Consider the following 14,003-nt stretch of genomic DNA (forward strand, 5'->3'; position numbering starts at 1 on the left):
AATTGTGAAAAACTGGTTATTTAGTATAACTCTTTGGTCACATTCAAAATAAGAGATTGCCAAGGGTGGTCAGATTTAGTTCTTTTTCGTGTAATTATTAATGCTGGAGTACCCTTTCTCATTGGAAAAACATTGTTTTAAGTTTGATAGATATTGAAATAATCAAATCAGCAGACTATGAATCATTCTCTCCCTCTTTTAAAATTTTGTAATCATTATAAATTATATTTGATTACATATGGATTACCAGGAAATTGTCTTTAGGATTTGATAGAAAATATAAAGCTTGGCTTATTAATTGGCTAGTATCTGACTAGCCAGTTAATCCATTTTAGAAATTTTAAAAAGTATTTGATTTACTAAAAAAGCATTTATATTAACTTCAAACTCTTTAATTTCTTCTTGCTTTGTTGCATATTGTTCATAAATAAAATGTTACAGTTTTTGAAAAACAGAAGGTAAACTTTGCAGAAAATAACTTGTTTAAAAAATGTTTCCTCCCCTATAAAGCTATTATTTTAAAGGCGTAAAAACTTCATTACCGTATATATTGACTGTGTGTTATCTGTTTAATAATACATCAAGAGTCTTGTAGGTCTGGTAAACGATGCTACTTTAGATAAATAATGCTCGGTCTTACATAGTTAATAAGTTAGATGGACTGATAACACTGAAAATTGAACCCGACTTTCTAGAGACATTTTTTTTTAAAGAGTATAATACTTCTGAGGACTTTAAATCTGTAATTTATTGTAACTTTTAATGAGATTAAATAGGGTACAGTGACATAAAACCACAATGAAAATTAGAGGTTATGTGCTAGATAGCCTATAGCTATGATGCTGTTTTTCACTACATTCTCAAAACATGTTTTGGGCCAGTTTCAGTGGAGACAGTACAGGTATCTCTATAGTATATTAGTTATAGTTTTATATTTTAAGTTAGATAAGAGTAGTATTGGGTTCAAAAGTATTAGGTTTTTAATCGGGTTAGTATACTTTAAATCTTTTTTTGTAGCTGGATCATTGACTCTGACCACAAATAAATGAAATTTTATTATGATAGGTAAAACAATGATAAATAAGTATATGAAAATTAGTACATGTTTGAGTGCCCATTAACTGCAGATTACTGTCTATGGATGAAGAGTAAGACATGATAATCTCTGCTTTGAGGAAGTAGATTCTATGAATTTTATTTTTGTGATAATCTTTCCATCAAGTCTAGCCAATTTAGTAGTATAATAGCCTTATATTGCCTAACAGAGATGTGTTGTGTTATTTAGTCGCTAAGTCGTGTCCAACTATTATGTGACCCGTAAACTGTAGCCTACCAGGTTTCTCTATCCATGGGATTTTCCGGGCAAGAATACAGGAGTGGGTTGTCATTTCCTCATCCGGGGAATCTTCCCAACCTAGGTATTAAACTTGCGTTTCCTGCATTGGCAGGCGGGTTGTTTATCATTGAGCCACCAGGGAAGTGGTTGAGTAGTGTAATTGCTTTCATTGCCTTATGGAGACATGCGTATGTTAATTTAAATGAAGGAGAGGGTCATTTCTCAAATACGGTTAATCTCATTCTCTTAATCTCTAGTGTTTCATTCTGGACTTGCCCCATTCTTGTATTGCCTGAGCAAGTTATTAAAAGATTGCCTCTTCTAATTATATTATTACTTTCTCAGTTTGGAGTAGGGCTCTCCAAATCTTATTCTTATGCCATCTGTGGGAAGAAAACAGGTGAAAACTGGGTACAGATAGAATTTCGTTTTCAGTCAGTTCAGTTCAGTCGCTCAGTCGTGTCCGACTCTTTGTGACTCCATGAATTGCAGCACGCCAGGCCTCCCTGTCCATCACCAACTCCTGGAGTTCACTCAAACTCACGTCCATCGAGTCTGTGATGCCATCCAGCCATCTCATCCTCTGTTGTCCCCTTTTCCTCCTGCCCCCAATCCCTCCCAGCATCAGAGACTTTACCAATGAGTCAACTCTTCGCATGAGGTGGCCAAAGTACTGGAGTTTCAGCTTTAGCATCATTCCTTCCAAAGAACACCCAGGGCTGATTTCCTTTAGAATGGACTGGTTGGATCTTCTTGCAGTCCAAGAGACTCTCAAGAGTCTTCTCCAACACCACAGTTCAAAAGCATCAATTCTTTGGCGCTCAACTTTCTTCACAGTCCAACTCTCACATCCATACATGACCACTGGAAAAACCATAGCCTTGACTAGACGGACCTTTGTTGGCAAAGTAATATCTCTGCTTTTGAATATGCTATCTAGGTTGGTCATAACTTTCCTTCCAAGGAGTAAGCATCTTTTAATTTCATTTTAAGGTACTTTTAAAAATATTGAAATTTCTGGCTATAACTCATTTTGAAACCACTCTTCAGAAGGGATATTATTTGTGTACTTAATTTGTGTAAATCAAGTCTGTCTTATGTTGAGGTCCTTAAAACTAGTCATGCAAAAGGCAAGTGTTGTATTGTGTTTCTCCTATTACGATTGTGTATGATAAATTCTTAATGAACTTTGACAATTTGGTAACATTTTGATATTTTATACATGTGTATTTAAAATGGAATTCGTTTTCTTTTTGGCCACACTGTATATCTTGCAGGATCTTAGTTCCCCGACTAGGGATTGAACCCAGGCCCCCGCAGTGAAAGTTGTGAGTCCTAACCCCTGGACCACCAGGGAATTCTCTAAAACTGTTTTCTGTATGGAAACCTACTCAGAGTGTTAGGGACTAGAGCATAATTGGTTTCCTAATAGCTTTTGAGTAGAAAATAGTTGGAATGCTTGCCTTGTCAGTTGCCCTAAGCCTAGTGTGACAGTGCTGGAAGTATTTCTAGTGGCTGCTTTGAAACTTGCAAAATCACTTTAAAAATATCTCATATCTGAAGGTATATCTAGCTTGAAATTGTTTCCTATTATCTGATTGGAAGAAAATGAAATACCTCAATTTATAACCTATTTTTATAAAATAACAATGTATTCCATTGTAGGGGAAAGGTTACATTAAAAAAATATAAAATCATATCTAAACTGTTCTTTGGTCAGAGACCATGTCTCAAAGGTTTTTATATCTCCTCAACTGCCTGCTTGACATGGGGGAGTCAAATATAATTATCATTGATAGTGTGATAGTGAAGTCACTCAGTCATCTCCAACTTTTGTGACCCCATGGACTGTAGTCTAGCAGGCTCCTCTGTCCATGGGATTTTTCCAGCCAAGAGTACTGGAATGGATTGCCATTTCCTTCTCCAATAAAAGTAGTCATAAACCATAAAAGTAGTCAAATACTGGCATACTTTATTGAGTAGCTTGACTGGTACCTGACGAAGCAATTGTGAATGTATCAAAGACCCATTTGACTTCTCAAAACACTACTTTTCCCCTCACCTTCTTAATTCTAGCAAATGAGTTTGTTTCTTAGGTAGAGGTCAAACAGATATCAACTTTCTGCAGATTTCCAACCCTTTACTTCAGAGTATAACTTATACCATTACCCATGTTGTTTTTCTACTACTCTCTCAAGAAAAGAAATACCTCTTTTCCTCCAAGACTACTCCCTATTCTCTTTTGTGGATTTCATCCTAAAATGTTTTTCAGCATCTTGAACCTATCCAGTAACTTCAGTCTCTCTCTTTTTCTTGACCTCTTTTCTTCAGCCTTAAACGGGCATCTTTTAATTGTGCCTCCACAGGTCTGTGGACCTATCTTCCCTACTCTATTTCTTCCGCATTTCTTAATGTGTACTCTAGCCTCTACTTGACATTGTAGCTCTCTGTCCATGCCACTCTAGTGAAGTTACTCCCACTAAGCTCTCCAGTAGTTTTCTCTTATTCATGTGTATCCCTCCAGATGATTGCATCCAGTCACTATTCAGTTCTGAGCTTCTTGTAGCTCATCTTCTGAATTGTCTCCTGAACTCCCTATTTTTCCTGTACAGGTAGCTCAAACTTAATTGATAATCTTATTTCCAAATTTGTTCCTTTTTCTGCATTTCCTTTTTGGTATTCATATTCATTTTCTATTGTGGTTTTAATGTTTGAAACTTTAAGTCTTAAACTATTTTTTTTTCTGATGAGTGCATTAAAAAAAATACTACTAAAAACAAGACACACAGCCAAAACTGTGCTTTGCAAAACAAAATCTTTCAGTTCTTATCAAGTCTCTTTTTTGGAAATTCATATTAAGAAAATAAAGTATGTATAAAAGCTATATGAAAATATTTACAACTTTATAAATGTGAAAAAACTGGAAAAAAAGCAGTCTAGCAACTTAGATATGCATATGTGGTAGAATATTATGCTGCTGTTTAAAATAAGAGTAAAGATATCCTGTACGAGAACAAATTGACATCAGGTTATACATGTATTATGATTATAAGCATGTAATAAAGCATACATTAGAATGACTGAAGGAAATGTTTTTGTGCAAAATGTTAAATGTCACAGATTAGTCCACTCATTCTAGCCATCTGATTTCAAGTAACGATAAGGCTTGGTGATAATTTCTACTCTTTGAATTTGCAAGGCTTCTATGAATAAATAACATTTAAGTTATAACGTTGTAATATGACCATTTTGGCATATTCATCATGTATAGTTAATATGTAATCATTAGTTTTACATCTGAGATTCTATCTAGCCTCTTACGCAATTACCTGAAAAATGGCATGAGGTCAGTTTTGGCCAATAAGAAATTTTTAGTTATTATCTGGAGGATAAATTTCTCATCAGTAAGCTATAACTACTTTGTGGTCATTTTCAAATGATTAGTGTGTTTTTGTTTTATGTCATGGAATCAGTAGCTAGCCTTAATTTTGAACTTAAAAATTAGGGGGCTTTCCTGGTGGTTCAGTGGTAAAGAATCCGTGCACCTTTACAGGAGACTCAAGTTTGATCCCTGATCCAGGAAGATCCCACATGCAGCAGAGCAACTCAGCCCCTTGGCCACAGCTATTGAGCTTGTGCTCTAGAGCTTGGGAAACGCGACTTTTGAGCCCATGTGCTGCAGCCAGGGAAGCCAGCTTTCCTCAAGCCTGTACTCCACAACAAAAGCCACTGCAAATAAGAAGCCTGCCCAATGCAAAGGCGAGTAGCCCCTGCTCGCTTTAGCACAGCCAAAAATAAATAAAATATTTAGGCAAAAATGTGTTAGATATTACAGAAACTTCAATCTGAATTACTTTCTTTTTTAAAAAATTTATTTTATTGAAGTATAGTTGATGAACAGTGTTGTGTTAATTCTGATGTATAGCAAAATGATTTGTTTATACGTATATATATACATACATATATCATTTTTTCATATTTTCCGTTATGATTTATTATAGGATGTTGAATATAGATGTTGAATATACTGTATACCCTGTGGTATATAGTAGGACCTTTCTGTTTACCAATGCTATGTGTAATAGTTTGCACTGCAGTCCCCACTCTCAATTCATTGCCCCTGCCCACTTAACAACCACAAATCTGTTATATTTGTGAGTCTGTTTCTTTGAATTAAACATTTTTTGAATTAAACTTTCTTAATCATGTTTTTATCTTTTAATGCATTAGTGTTGTTAAGAAAACTCTTTAGCCAGATAAATCTTGAGTTTTTCTTATCATTATAATTCTGATACATATAGTTATATGGTATCCTATATGACAGTGTGGCTTTTTACACTGATATAACACATTTTTTTCAATGTTTCTGTGAGCTTGTTGTGGAAGAAATAAATGTTTATGTGACCCTTGCCAAATGGATATAAATCTGCAGTTTTAGTTCACAGCTTATTACATGCAGCCCAACAACGTGTCACTTTAAGAAGTTAGTGGTTAGAGGTAGTCAGAGCCAAACAGAAGCAGTTGTAATAGTTCTAAGAATTCAGCGTCCTCTAAGAGTACTTTTGAGAAGCTGATTGTTTTTCCTCTGTAGGGCTTTATGAATTGCTTTGTTCTTTAGTTTTTTTCTGGCTTTCTTAAGGATATCCATTGTAAATTTCTGCCCTGTCCTCTTCCTCAGATTTGTCATGAGAATAAGAGTGAGATCTTTGTTTTTCTTAATATAGTCTCATTTCTGTTCCTTCTATTGTTTCTCACTTGATACCATAGAGATTCCAGAAGCGCAGGATTTCCTGATGCCATGGTGAAAGATCATCTTCACAAGATGTATATGACATTTAAAATTTGAAACTAAAGTTTCTTTACTTAGAAAAGTATTTGAAGGTACTTCACTAATTTCCTCAAAAAGGACTTTTCTATAAAATGGCTTATCTGGCAACCAGCTATGAAGAGAGAGAACATAATTATAGGGAGAAAAAAAACTATGAATTTAGCAGTGTAGGTCACATCAGGAACATACAGGGTCTTAACATAATTTGGAAAGAACAAGGAATTGACTTTTTTGTTCCAGTTTATTTTTTCAAGCCCTAAAATGTCTTTCATAAGATTTTTCAAAACCAAAAGTACTAAAATCAAGCTTATGCAACTGTAAATATTTGTCTCTTCAGCTCTTAGAAATACAAAACTGTTATTAGTGTGTGCATGGTGGTGGGCAGCTACTGTTCTCACTTCACACTAGTTTTTAGACTTGCAGCTCATGTAGTATATATAACTCTTGAGTGATAGTACTCTTAGTTATGTATGAAGAACACTGTACAGAAAGAGAGTCTTAAAACTGTTTATTTAGCATAGCCCATAATTTAGAAGATTTTTGTAGAACTTGACCTTTAATTCTATAAATGTTCATTTAGAACTTTGAACTCTTATCTCTTATAAAAGTCTTAACTTGTCAGCAGCATTTTTTTTTCTTTATTTTGGTTGATCAGCAGTGGATGTTCGATCAAATTATTAATCTATGATTCACCTTCCTCTGAATTGTTTCAGAGGTGTTTTAGGTTAGGAGATATTCATGCTTTAACAGTTGGTTACATGGATTTTTGTTTTAATAAGAAAAGTTTCGTAGTGATTCTTTTGGGACAGACTTTCCTACAAAGTAGAAAACAATTCATTTGGCTTTCTAGAAGAGAGTTATTTTATACATAACCTAAAGATGTAAGGCTGTTTAATTTTTCTAATAATCCATTGGTAGGTACTGGCATTAGTAGATATTGTGTGATGAATTTAAGGAAATTTTCTTTTGTACTTGTTTTATAAACTAGATTTGAATTATGAATCTTAAAGTTTATTTCAATAAAAAGATTTCTTCAGAGGAACTTTTCACTTTTAGTCAGCTTTTCTGTCAATATTTCCATTTCTGAGTTTTGATTTTTACATAGCTTCAAAAAAATCTAGAGATTTATATGCTTTAGAAAATGTAGTTCTTAAATACTGTTTTTCATTAACTCTCTTCTAGCCTTTCTAAAGACTTGTATTGGCAGGGTGAATTCTAGCAGCTTTGAAATGTCCACCGGATCACTTTCTGTTCCAAAAGTTGGAATGTTTTGCTAAGTCAGATGAAGCTTGTTATTTAACATGCTGATTTGTGTTATAGTCAACACATTCCCTAGATGCTTTGTTCACAATACTGCTGGAAAATACCCAAGACTTTAGTGTTTTCAAATAAATGTTTTGTAGGTACCTGAGACAGCAGGTTTATTTTATGAAGCTTTACAATTTGAAGTGGTTCATGTATATGCATTTTCTTACATGAAATATTTTAGCGTCAGTAATCTCCTGGATATAATAGGCACAGTGATCTCTTTAATAATATAGATATTAAAAATGGCCAGTGAAGAGTTAAACTTACTATTCACACTGAAAACTTATTTTCTGGCATACCCTGTCTTTTATTTTTAAGAAGACTTGTTGTTTTGTTTTTTATAAATATGTACTTTAAACAAAGTAATTGAAAAATGAAAGCGTGACTAGATACTACTTTTTATTGACTAAATATTGCTAGTCATATAGTTTGATTTTCTAATTCCTGTTGTAGAACCTTGTTTAGACTAGTACTAAGGTTCTCTGTCTTTGAAGAATAAAAAGACTCTTTTATTGTCAATTTATTGGACCACATAGTGAAATACTAAATAGTTTTAGTCTCTGTTGAATGAAGAAGTTACATAATGACCCAAAGCTTGAAAAGCAAGTGTGAATTAAGTAATATATTTTAATGAAAAGATTTCCTGTCACTGCTTATGAATACTTTTTTATTAATGGGGGCACATGATCCCAGGGACTTGCTCTGTGCCTGACAATTCTAGGTGATCTAGGCCATACGCTAGTAAAGTAATGCTCAGAATTTTCCAAGCCAGGATTCAGCAAGTAAACCGTGAACTTCCAGATGTTCAAGCTGGTTTTAGGAAAGGCAGAGGAACCAGAGATCAAATTGACAACATCCGCTGGATCATCAAAAAAGCAAGAGTGTTCCAGAAAAACATCGATTTCTGCTTTATTGACTATGCCAAAGCCTTTGACTGTGTGGATCACAATAAACTGTGGAAAAGTCTGAAAGAGATGGAAATACCAGACCACCTGACGTGCCTCTTGAGAAACCTATATGCAGGTCAGGAAGCAACAGTTAGAACTGGACATGGAACAACAGACTGGTTCCAAATAGGAAAAGGAGTATGTCAAGGCTGTATATTGTCACCCTGCTTATTTAACTTAGATGCAGAGTACATCATGAGAAACGCTGGACTGGAAGAAGCACAAGCTGGAATCAAGATGCCGGGAGAAATATCGATAACCTCAGGTATGCAGATGACACCACCCTTATGGGAGAAAGTGAAGAGGAACTCAAAAGCCTCTTGATGAAAGTGAAAGAGTGAAAAAGTTGGCTTAAAGCTCAACATTCAGAAAACTAAGATCATGATATCTGGTCCCATCACTTCATGGGAAATAGATGGGGTAACAGTGGAAACAGTGTCAGACTTAATTTTTTTGGGCTCCAAAATCACTGCAAATGGTGACTGCAGCCATGAAATTAAAAGACGCTTACTTCTTGGAAGGAAAGTTATGACCAACCTAGATAGCATGTTCAAAAGCAGAGACATTACTTTGCCAACAAAGGTTCGTCTAGTCAAGGTTTTTCCAGTGGTCATGTATGGATGTGAGAGTTGGACTGTGAAGAAAACTGAGCGCCGAAGAATTGATGCTTTTGAACTGTGGTGTTGGAGAAGACTCTTGAGAGTCCTTTGGACTGCAAGGAGATCCAACCAGTCCATTCTAAAGGTGATCAGTCATGGGTGTTCGTTGGAAGGACTGATGCTGAAGCTGAAGGTCCAATACTTTGACTACCTCATGCGAAGAGTTGACTCATTGGAAAAGACTGATGCTGGGAGGGATTAGGGGCAGGAGGAGAAGGGGACGACAGAGGATGAAATGGCTGGATGGCATCACCAACTCGATGGACGTGAGTCTGAGTGAACTCCGGGAGTTGGTGATAGACAGGGAGGCCTGGTGTGCTGCGATTCATGGGGTCACAAAGAGTTGGACATGACTGAGCAACTGAACTGAGGCCATACCTAAGATATTCAGCAGTTCATTCTCAAATGAGTAACGCTTGAAGAGCAGCCTTGTGCAAGAAAAGCATTGTCAATTGACAAAAATTCAGACCTACAGAAAATTTGCAAGAATAGTACAAAGAATTCCTGTGTAGTTTTTCACGTGGATGCTTCAAATGTTAACACTTTTACCCCATTTGCATTTACCTTTTCCTCTCTATATCTGTGGTTTTTTTTCCCCTGAACTTTTTGAGAGTACGTTGCAAACTTGATGTCCATATACCCCTAATTTCTCTTCCATAAAAGCAAAGGCTGTTTTGTTTTATATCTGTTTTCTGTAATCTGGAAAGTTTCTCAGTCTTTGTGTTGTTTCCTGATACTGACATTTTGAAGAATACTGCTAGTTGTTTTGTAGAATGGCCGTCAGCTTGGATGTTTGTTTTCTTGTGCTTAGAAGTAGCACAGTGAAATATATTCCTCTCAATACATCATACATGGAGTCACTGATGGCGATATAGCCCATTACTAGAGATTTTAACATTGATCACCCGGTTAACGTGACATCTGCCCGTTTCTTCTTTTTGATTAATACGTATCTTGTGGGAATGTACTTTAAAAATACGTGATTGTCAAGAACTATGAAAGGTCTTGCAAACTAACAGATTAGGAATGGCTGCTGCAGGAGACAGACTCTGAGGTAAGAGATAAAGGACTTTCTTATTTCTCACTTACTGAGCAATAGTAGTAGTCAGTGGGTCAGTATTTCCTCTGTTTCCCCAGTTCAGTTCTCACAGGGTGATGCACACAGGGCCAGGTGACTCAGGCACAAGAGGAGTTGCACTGCAGGAGTGGCACCCCAGGTTTGGAAAACTCAAATCTTTTGTAAGGGGCAGTGAACCTGCCTGACATGCGCGCAGGAGGGAGTCATTATCTTGGCGTGAAGCAACCTGCCCTTTGCTCAGGAAGACGCTATCTCTACTTTCCAAGGCTGTTCAGTATACAAATATCCTTGAGAAGAGACTCCGAAACAAAGGCATTCAGTGTCCCTGCTTACAAGACTCGGAGAAGCATGAGAGATCCATGGTGAATTGTCTCCCAAGAATAATATCCTGTTATTCTTGAAACTTTCACCATTTTTTTTTAATTTTATTGGAGTATAGTTGATTTACAGCATTGGGTTAGTTTAAGGTATATAGCAAAGTGATTCAGTTATACATATATTCATTCTTTTTCTTACCCACTAGTTTTTGCACCCATTGATAATTCTTGTTTGAATCAATTATTATGGTTGTTGCCAAGTAGTTAATTTTTAATTCCATCATTCCTTTACATTTATTGCTTTTCCCTCTTTCCTGACTAATTATCCCTTGTCGCTTACTTGTGCCCCATGGGAAAGCTTCCTAAGTAAACTACTCGAATGTAGGCCTTTTTGTAAGAATCTGCATTTAATTGGGCTCAGTCTTAAGGTACCTCAAACTCAGTGTATCTAAAATTGAATTCAGTTTTTCCTCTCTCATTTATGCTTTAAAAGAATTTTTTGGTTCACATTTAGTTATCATTTTTTCAAGTCAGAAGCATGATTGTGACACTTCCTTCATTCCTCACCAAGTTCTGTGGCTCTTACCTCCTAGTCACCTATCACTATCGGTGATCAGCACTGTCTCATTCCGTTACTTCTGCCTTTGCTCAGACTCTGATCAGCTATTATCTGGATTATTAGGGTAGTCTTTCAACTGTTATTTCCGTTATCGTCTCTTTCCAGTTTATTGTTCACAAATTTTCCTGAGTTATCTTTCTAAAATACAAATAAGATTAAAAAAGCGCAAATATGATTATATTGATTTCCTATTTAAAACATTTCAGAGACACCTCATCACCCATAGCTTCTTAGTATGGAAGATGAAGTTCTTTGTGATTTTTCTTTTTAAAGTTGTCTTTCTTCTTCTCAAGAGAATCTTTTTCTCCAGCTGCCCCTGGCAGCAAGTATGTTCTAGAGCAGAGGTTGGCAAATTTCTTAAAGGGCTTAATGGGAAATAATTTAGGCTTTACAAGTGGCATATGATCCCGGTTGCATGCATTTTTTCTCTTTTTTTAAACCTTTAAAAATATAAAAGACATTCTTAGCTTGTGGGCCATACAAAAATAGTCTGGGTGGAATTTGGCTGACTGTAATTTATGGGCCCCTGTTCTAGCCACACAAAGCCAATGTGTCATATTTTTCATTAGTCTCTTCTCTTACACGAGCTATTGGTTTGTGCTATTGGAATATCCTTCCTAAGTAGCAGACTTCTTTCCATCATCCTTCAAAATCTAGCTCAGGTTAACTTCTTAGTGAATCCTGTGTTCTTTCAGGCATAGGTTAATCATCCCCTTTTTTTGCTACCTGTGTGCACCATATATCCTTGTTACTGCCCTCATTAGTAATGTAGCTATATGTATACATGTGTTTGCCTTTTCCCAGAAGGAGCTCATTGATGAAAAAACATGCTTCATTGTTAAATCTTCCTCCTCCTAAATATTTTTACTTGAATTGAAAGAAAAATTTAAAAATTGAAAGAATGAGATGAAATAGTGTACGGCTGACTAATAAGCTAATAAAATATATCTAAAATCGTTATATATGTTCTAGCTCTTAAAATTAAAGAGGATATCCTCTTCTCTGGTACATTTTTTCCCTTCTGTATTTAAAATTAATGTACATTTAGGCTATGAAAGTATAGAGAGTAAAAGAACCAGTTCCTGTGCAGCTGCCACCCTGGGTACAAAACAGTTCCTGCAGTTGAAGTCTCTCCTTTTCCCTTTCTTCTTGGCCTGTTATAATTTCTGTGCATGATTTTATACTTTTGCCACATACTTAATGTATCTAAAAACACAATATAGGTTTGTTTGCTATTGACTTTAAATAAATAATACATGTTTTTCTGCAACTTGTTTCTTGTTTTACATTGTTCTGAGATTTATCCATGTTGATATGTGTAATTTACATTAATTCGCTTTGCTGCATGTCTTTCATTCTAACATGCACAATTTTCCCCACGTTTTCACATCTTTGAAATTGTGATAGTATCTTAATTAGTGTCTTAACCTTATAATTGTTTTCTTTTTGCAGTACAGAAATATATGATGATTGTGCTATAAGCCACAGTTGTGTGTTGTATGAAAAAGTCAAAACAACTATATCCATTCCTTTTCTGACGGTTGCTTCAAAATTTTGTTCCTGTGCAGCAGTGAACATTATTTTACCTGTTTTTGTTTGTTTGATTAGTGCTTTTACCTTCTTATTTTTAATTTTTTTTAAATACTAAAAATGTTTTTTATTGGGGTGTAGCCAGTTAACAGTGTTGTGATAGTTTGAGGTGAACAGTGAAGGGTCTCGGCCGTACATAGTCATGTATCCATTCTCCCCCAGACCCCCTTCCCATCCAGGCTGGCACATAACATTGAGCAGAGTTCCATGTGCTAAACAACAGGTTTTTGTTGGTTATCCACTTTAAATATAGCAGTGTGTACATGACCTTCCCAAAGTCCTTAACTGTCCCTTCCGCCTGGCAACCGTGAGTTAGTTTTCTGTGAGTCTCTTTCTGTTTTGTAAGTAAGTTCATTTGTATCACTTCTTTTTAGTCCACATGTAAGGGATGAGATGTGATGTTTTTCCTTCTCTGTATGACTTACTTCTCTCAGTATGACACTCTCTGGATCCATCCATATTGCTGCAAATGGCCTTATTTCATTCTTTTTACTGACTGAGTAGTATTCCGTTGTGTGTGTGTATATGTGTGTGCATATGTATATATATACACTGCATCTTCTCTATCCCTTCCTGTAGATGGACATTTAAGTTGTTTCTGTGTCTTGGCCATTGTAAACAGTGCTGCAGTGAACACCGTGCATGTATCTTTTGGGGCCATGTTTTTCACTGGATATATGTGAATTAATTAATCTCTGCGAGTTTTTTAGACATTAAAATACTCTCATAGATTATTAACTCATATATCATTTGAAATATATGTTGACAATTAGGTCAGTTAACAGGAATTCAAACTTCCGCCCAAATAATACAGTGTTTGGAAAAGGTTTTCATTTGTGGTATCATCATCATTATTTCAGGGGGTGATGTTTTAGAAAATCTATACAATAAACTAATATTAATTTTAAAGTTACATTTATGAGCTAATCCAAGATAAGATGGTTAAAGTGGCATTACAATAATAAATAGTTGTGCAGTTAATAGCTTTTTTCAGTCACTCTAAGTCAAGTTGTGTGATACTTGTCTTTAGCATTCTTCTCTATGTTTGATATCTTGTCCTTCAGCTTTAAAGCTCTTAAGAAGAAGGTCCTTTTATCCCTCAATAAAATGTTGACAAATTCTCAGTTGAAACAGAAATGAAGTTCTGATATTGATTGCATGGTGTCCAGTTACAAATATCATAAAAATGTTTCTGAATGAAAATATTTTAAAAATGGAAAAAAATGGAAACCTTTTCTAAGTATATTTATGAAAACAAAGCTTTTAAGTCTGTGCATGAACCAAACTGGAACAATTTATTATTTACATGGAACTAGATTAG

The 14,003-nt window shown here is 35.4% G+C and overlaps 1 protein-coding gene across 4 annotated transcripts in view; it reads left to right on the forward strand.

Moving 5' to 3' along the window:
• Nucleotides 1-14,003, forward strand: part of HIPK3 (homeodomain interacting protein kinase 3) — an 83,475-nt gene that overhangs the window by 6,129 nt on the left and 63,343 nt on the right. The gene's annotated exons all lie outside the window — the stretch shown is intronic.

Source organism: Bos javanicus, chromosome 15 (genome assembly GCF_032452875.1).
Source record: "Bos javanicus breed banteng chromosome 15, ARS-OSU_banteng_1.0, whole genome shotgun sequence".
Classification (NCBI taxonomy): Eukaryota; Metazoa; Chordata; class Mammalia; order Artiodactyla; family Bovidae; genus Bos; species Bos javanicus.